This window comes from Phalaenopsis equestris, unplaced genomic scaffold (genome assembly GCF_001263595.1).
Source record: "Phalaenopsis equestris unplaced genomic scaffold, ASM126359v1 Scaffold000833, whole genome shotgun sequence".
Classification (NCBI taxonomy): domain Eukaryota; kingdom Viridiplantae; phylum Streptophyta; class Magnoliopsida; order Asparagales; family Orchidaceae; genus Phalaenopsis; species Phalaenopsis equestris.
This window is the reverse complement of record NW_018165273.1, coordinates 44,885-51,797: the sequence shown is the minus strand read 5'-3', so window position 1 is coordinate 51,797 and position 6,913 is coordinate 44,885.

The window sequence follows — 6,913 nt, the reverse complement described above, 5'->3', positions numbered from 1 at the left end:
CTATTACTCAATAGAACCCTAAATTATGTATAAGTTTCAGCACTACCCTTCAAAATGGGCAAAAGTTATCCACTAATCAGATCTTGTCACACAACTAACATAGATCTAAAAAGTTAAGTCACTTGGTGAGACAGTCAACTACTTGCACGCAAGTACCTACATGATTTATCACCATTAGTCTACTGATCAACTTCTCTTTAATGAGGAATCTATCAATCTTCACCTGCACTAGGTTGTTAGTAAAATTGTTGATTTCTTGTCTCACCACAATTTTATTTGAGCTCCTTGGTCAACCTTCGGCTTTACCAATAGAGCTCTCAGTCATAACAACTCGGCAATTCCTTAGGCCATGACCATGCACTCTGCCTCTACATCATTTGACTGCTTCTTGCTCGTCCAAGAGACCTAAGTTGCCCCTTACGAATATGCAATATCTTGATGTGGGCACCATGTCATTAGCACAATTAGCCCAATCACAGTCATAGTAACCCTCAATGCTTAAATTCCCATTTTTTCTAAAGATCAATCGCTTCAATGGTGCACTTTTCAGGCACCTCGAAATTGGATACATTGCATTCATGTGGCCCTTTTTGCAATCATACATGTAGCAACTCACAATGCTTATTGCAAATAATATGTAAGGATGAGTGTGACTCAGATTGATAAGATGGTCTACCAACTTTTGGTACCTCTCACTATCAACTAGCACTCCCACCTCTACACTCAACTTTTCCTTCTAATCAATTCGTGAAACATCCTAAAATGTATGTCTTTGTAAGCAAGTTTAGTGTATAGTTTCTTTGAGATAAAATAATCCCCTCTACTCCACAAGCAACCTCAATGCCAAAAAAGTATTTAAGCTTTTCTGGGTTCTTCACCTCAAACTCTTTACTTAAACATGTCTTCAATTAAGCAATCTCTCATTCATCATAACCAGTGACAATAATATCATTCACATATATCAAGAATAGTAATGTGACCATAATTTCATTGAAGGAAGACTATGTGGTTAACATTGATATGCTAATAGCCCGTTCCTATCATTGCTCTCCTAAACCTGTCAAACCAAGCTCAAGGAGGTTGTTTCAAACAATACAGTGACTTCCTCAGTCTACATACCCTGCCCATTGTTTGGTTTGTGTCGAAGCCTGGGGGCATCTCCATGTACACCTCTTTTAGCAGATCTTTATGAAGAAACTCATTCTTCACATCCAGTTAGTGTAACCTTCATCCACCATTAACAACCAGAGAGAGGAGTGTCCTGACTGTGCTCACCTTCTATACTGGTGTAAATGTCTCATCATATTCAATGACATGTTTGATTATAGTCTTTTGCCACAAACTGTGCTTTGTAGTAATCAATCTTTCTTTCTGAGGTTTGTTTCACTATGAAGACCAGTTTCCACGCTACTACCTTTTTTCATGTTGATAAGAATCTGAGCTCCCACTTCATGTGCACCAAATTCCTCTAGCATGACAGTCTTCCCCTTTGAATCCTCCTTAGCTGCCTGCCAATAATTGGGAATATAGATAGTGTCTAAAAATGCAATGAATGCTCTGTGTAAAAATGATATGTTAGAATATGAGACAAACTAGGCAATGTTATGTGAGAAAAAAAAATGATCAGGAGAATAAAGATCTGGGGGATGACCCGCATTACTGTGAGATGTCTTCCATAAAGTCATGGGAGGGGAAGAAGAGACAAGAATCACCACCTATATAATCGAATTCCAAGTGGATGGTGAAGGTGTCTCAAAAGTTTGAGTAGAACATAACAAGAGACTTGATGACATGAGTGACACAACAAACATTATTCCCCCTTTCTGCCTCTTTCTTGTATACACCTTCGGCTCCCTTTGAGCTTGAATCCCACCGCCTTTGGGCTCATTTAATTATTTTTCGGCTCTTACTCGATTAGTCCTTCCCACACAATAGAATAAGGCATCATTCCCACTTATATAAATCTCTCGCCTTCACTACTCTCCTCGTCTAGCCACATACCACCAGTATCTGGCAAGCCACCAAAAGTTGAGGTCACTTATAAGATGTAATACAGTTTGAATTTTCTAAAAGTGACATTAATACTTACAAACAATATTTTCTCTATTAGACTTCAATAAACATTCCTTTTATGGGTGACATAATAACTAATGAAAACAAACTTCATAGCTCTAAATCCAACTTCCATATTGATGGTCTATTATCCTTGAGAAAACATACAAATCAATTACTTTCAATAGGAGAATCTCGTCATTATATTATTTCAACAACTAATAAGGAGATTACCACTCTAACACTCTTGAGAGAATTTTGTTGATCAATTGAGCAGCTATTAAAACCGCTTGCTCACACAAGGGCTTTGGGTCATTCCTCAAGGTCATCATGCTTCAGGCTACTTCTGAAAGATGTTTATTCTTCTTTTCTACTATGTTTTTTTGGTGTGCATAAACATGTGGTTTGATGTTGCATCCTTTGGGCTGACATTTATTTCTTAAACGTCTTATTGGTATACTATGTCCCATTATCAGACCACAATACTTTCACTGTTGCACCGTATTGAGTCTAAATCACCCTTTTTAAATTTTTAAAGCAGACAAACACATCACGATTGATTCTCGTATGGTATAACCAAGTAATATAAGAAAAATAATCAATGAATGTCACAAAATATCTATAACCATTCATTGAAGTTGCAGAATAAGGTCTCCATACAATTGAATGCACAAAATAAAAAAACATAGTAACTCCTATTACTATAACTAACATAAGAGCTCCTAGTATGCTTAGCAAACTCACAAGCACCACAACAAGTTTTTGTTTATTTTTCTTTTCATAAAAGATGGAGGCAAAAGACTCAATAGACTAAACAAAGAATTTCTCATGAGCTCGTAAGGTAACAACAACATCTCGTGCACTCCTCCCATATCATTCTACTCCATCACTCTCTACCATGGATGTCAAAGCTGAGTCCATCCCCTCTCTATCCATGTATCATACTCCACTTTATCATGTGTCACTATCAAGTCGCAAACTAGTCCCCTTCTATTGAATAATCCCCCTAGGAATATCAAATTAAATAATATGTATTAGTTGGAGTATAATGACACTAATGGATAATCACTGGAAAGAAAAGAGCATGCAAAATAATAGACATAGTCATAAAATTTGTTATAATTAGTACACCTTACTGTACACTAACCAACATGTTTTGTTGTACCATCAATGGTTTGAATATTCTCTGGAACTATTAGATGAGTATAGTAAGGGAAATCACTAGCGACATCTGTCATATGTTGAGATGCACCTGAATCTAGTATCCATTTTGGTGTTCTTATGATAGATATAGAAGCATGAATATGTGTATTATGAGTACTTTTGGTCGAGTGAGCATAAGTAGCATTGTTCCTCTTTGATAATGATAAGGTGGATGCATCCTCAGTCAGATCACTTGTCGCTCCCTACTTCGTCTTCAATATCTCCAGAAACTCGTAATTCTCTTCGGTAAAGATCACCCCTGACTCTCCTTCATTCTCTGCTACCATTAAACTTGCCCTATAGTCCCCCTCTTCCTTCTCATTGGCCTCCGTGACTACTACTATAGCCCTAGATTGTCTACTTTCATTTTTCTCTCTCTCACTTGGTGGCTTTTGACAAGCTTTACTTAGGTGTCCCAATTCTCCACACTTGTAGCACCTGTGGGTCTCCTTCTGAGCACTTGTCATACTTAAGATTCAGGCAGCCAAAGTTGATCGCATGTCTGGAAGTCCACTTGGACCATAGTATAGCCTCATTCGACTCTCCTCCTATCTCTTCTCGGTGATAGCCTCATCTTCTGAAAGAATCATTGCCTGACTTAGGAGGATCAATCTCCTTAAATCAAAGGCTTGGTTCAAATGAGATAGAAACAACATAGTCGTCATCTATGTAAAGTTCTCACCTTTATTTCACCCTGGATTATCACAATTTGACATAAGTAAGAAGTGATCAAGATCTTTCCATAGTCGCTCTTGCTCTATGTAGTATTCTTGAATTGATCTATCACCTTATACCTCTGCCTCTATGTCACATTAAATCTGGAACACCCTCATGTGGTTCTCAGTCCCAGCATAAGTCCTCTTCAGCTTTTCCTAGATGCCCTTCACCTTTCGAATGATTTGAGAAGTCAGGTGTAAAGTATGGCGTGTTTGGTCCTCCACTCACCCCCTTCAACATTGCCAGTCTCTAGCTCAGCTTTGAATCTTGTCAGATATCTCTTTAGTCTCTTCTTTGTTAAAGCAGCCTCAATCCAATGCGATCACTCAGATACGTGATTGGTCTATCAAGCTTTATATCCACAAGAGGGAGATCCAACTTCACCCGCATCAGAGCATGTACTCAGGCAGTAGCTCTTATTGAGACACTAACTCTTTGTATGAGATTGATAAAGACCTTTAGGATCTTTGCATCTACCTTTCCCAGAATCTCCAATCCATTACAACATGAAACATCACCTTCTCTTAAAATCATCAATCACAGTCACAATGATGCATGTCAAGATCACACATGACTTCCTCTCTCTATCCCGCAAGCAAAACCATGCCACCGCAATCTTCTTTTTTGCATGATAGAGTTGCAATCTTGTTTTCTATTAGCAAGATAAAGATTCTCTTTTTTTGTAAGATAGAGCCACGATCTTCTTGTCCATCATGCAAGACAAATCCGCTTGATCCTTTGCAAGTAGATACCACAACCAATTCCTCATCATTCTTCTTCCTTACTGTCACAAATCCTTCACGTGACCCAAGAGGAATAGAGGTCTTATGCCTTTTTCTTTCACTCTTTTGCACCAAAGCTGTCATCCCTATTCTTACACAACATAAAACCAAGGCCATCACTTGCTTCCCTTCACCATTCAAACTGTCACCTCTCTCCAACTATAGAAGCCTTTGTCTATCAAGTTAGTGTGAAAGCAGTTAAGAGATCACAGGCCACCAATCTTTATTGTCTTATGCATCAGTCCACCACACCGATCAATGTCGAAGACTCTATCATTCCTCCTCTCCTGTCTGAATCCCTAGCGATATTGTCAGGATTAGTGGTGGTCCTAGGTTTGGCTCTGATACTAAATTGGAAAGAACTTGATGATTGATTAAGGACTATGACTTTTATAGAGCCCATACATTCTTGCACATAAATTCCTATACTTCTCTATAATCTCTGTTTCTCAAAAGAACCCTAAACTATATATAATTCTTAACATCTAAACAACAAAAAATGGCAAAAATAGTCAAAAGCTCAAATCAAAGGTACATTATTGCTTATCTAATATTCTAAAATTTTAGCTCCATTACATTACATATGTCCTTCCATTTGCAATGCTTGATATTCATCAGAAGATGATGAAATGGTGATTCTTGTTTATCATTGCACTGAGTGTTGGCCATGTGTTATCATTTTGTTGCATATTGGTTACATGAAACTAATATTTCTCGAGGCTAACAGAAGTGACAACTTCAGTGAGGATGTCACGGGATTAAACATGGTCATTAATGAATATTATGATGACTTCTAAAGGATTTGCTTCAAGAAATGCTTGGATTCCTTGAGGACAAAAATGAATGGTTGCTGAAAGTAAAATGACAGTGATTATTAGTTTTAAAATTGATATGAAATTCAACTGAACTATTTTATAAGAATCCCTTTGTATAGACAACTTACTAATGCATTGCAGTCAAAATATGGTCACCGGTGTGGCAGAGCCAAATATCATTATGGAATGCACGTATATATATAATATTAAACTACCGACACCATTCTAAATCAATATAAAAGTTAGATTTCTCAACAATATTATTTATTAGAAAATAAATAAGTGCAAAATGTGAACTAAATTTTACGTTTAACTGATTAACAACTATGTAGAGCTAGTTGAAAGTTGTGATTCAATACTATGGGGATCACCAGAGAATATCAGAGTGAAAAAAACAATGTTAGTAGATTGTGGATTAAAGATTGAGTTATAAATCAACTCAACATTTGATTGTTTGAAAAAAAAAGTTCTATAAAATAATTTTTTTTTGTGTAGATTATAGGATTTGGTTAGGCAAAATTTAACAATGGATATTTAAAGTTTCCTTCAAATGAAATGATTTTTTTTTCTTAAACTATCTGAAATGTTTTTTTTTAAAAGAAACCAAATACACCTTTAGCAAAAAGATTCTTATGATGATGTGCACATAGTAAAATGAGATCATATGTATGTGTGTGATCATAAGTTTGTGCAATGCCAATTAAGTCGCTATGATAACTACACCAAGTATGATTATCATGATATAATTGAAATGAACTAAAATCAAATATATATTTTCTTTGTATAGTTTGATATATCAAAAGTTGTATGTGGACACACCATCTAGATTTGAATACTTAAGAATAGAGAGAGAGAGAGAGAGAGAGAGAGAGAGAGAGAGAGAGAGTGAGGGGGGGCGGGGGCGAAGATGCTACACTACATTTAAGGATAAATTCTTTTCATGTGTTCATTCTTAACACTTTGAATTCTTGATTTATAGAAGGTGAAATTGACTATTGTACATGATTGAAAGGAATATAATAATAATAGCTTCAGGCATATGTTATTGTATATACATCCTCAAGTTTATACTATTTATGAAAGCAATATTATTCTTTTAGAATAGTCAATATCTAATCTCTCCTAATTTTCCCACATTGGGCTTTCATCTCAAAATGGTAGGTACAACCATTCTCTTAGAGACACAAACAACCAAGAGTATTGATTTTTAGTTATAAAAAATTTAATGTGCAACTAGGGGTGTAAACGAACCGAACACGAACGAACAGAGCTTGTGTTCGTATTCAGTTCTTTGAAATTTAGTTTGTTCGAAATAAGCTCGTGTTTGAAATTGTTCGTGAAGTC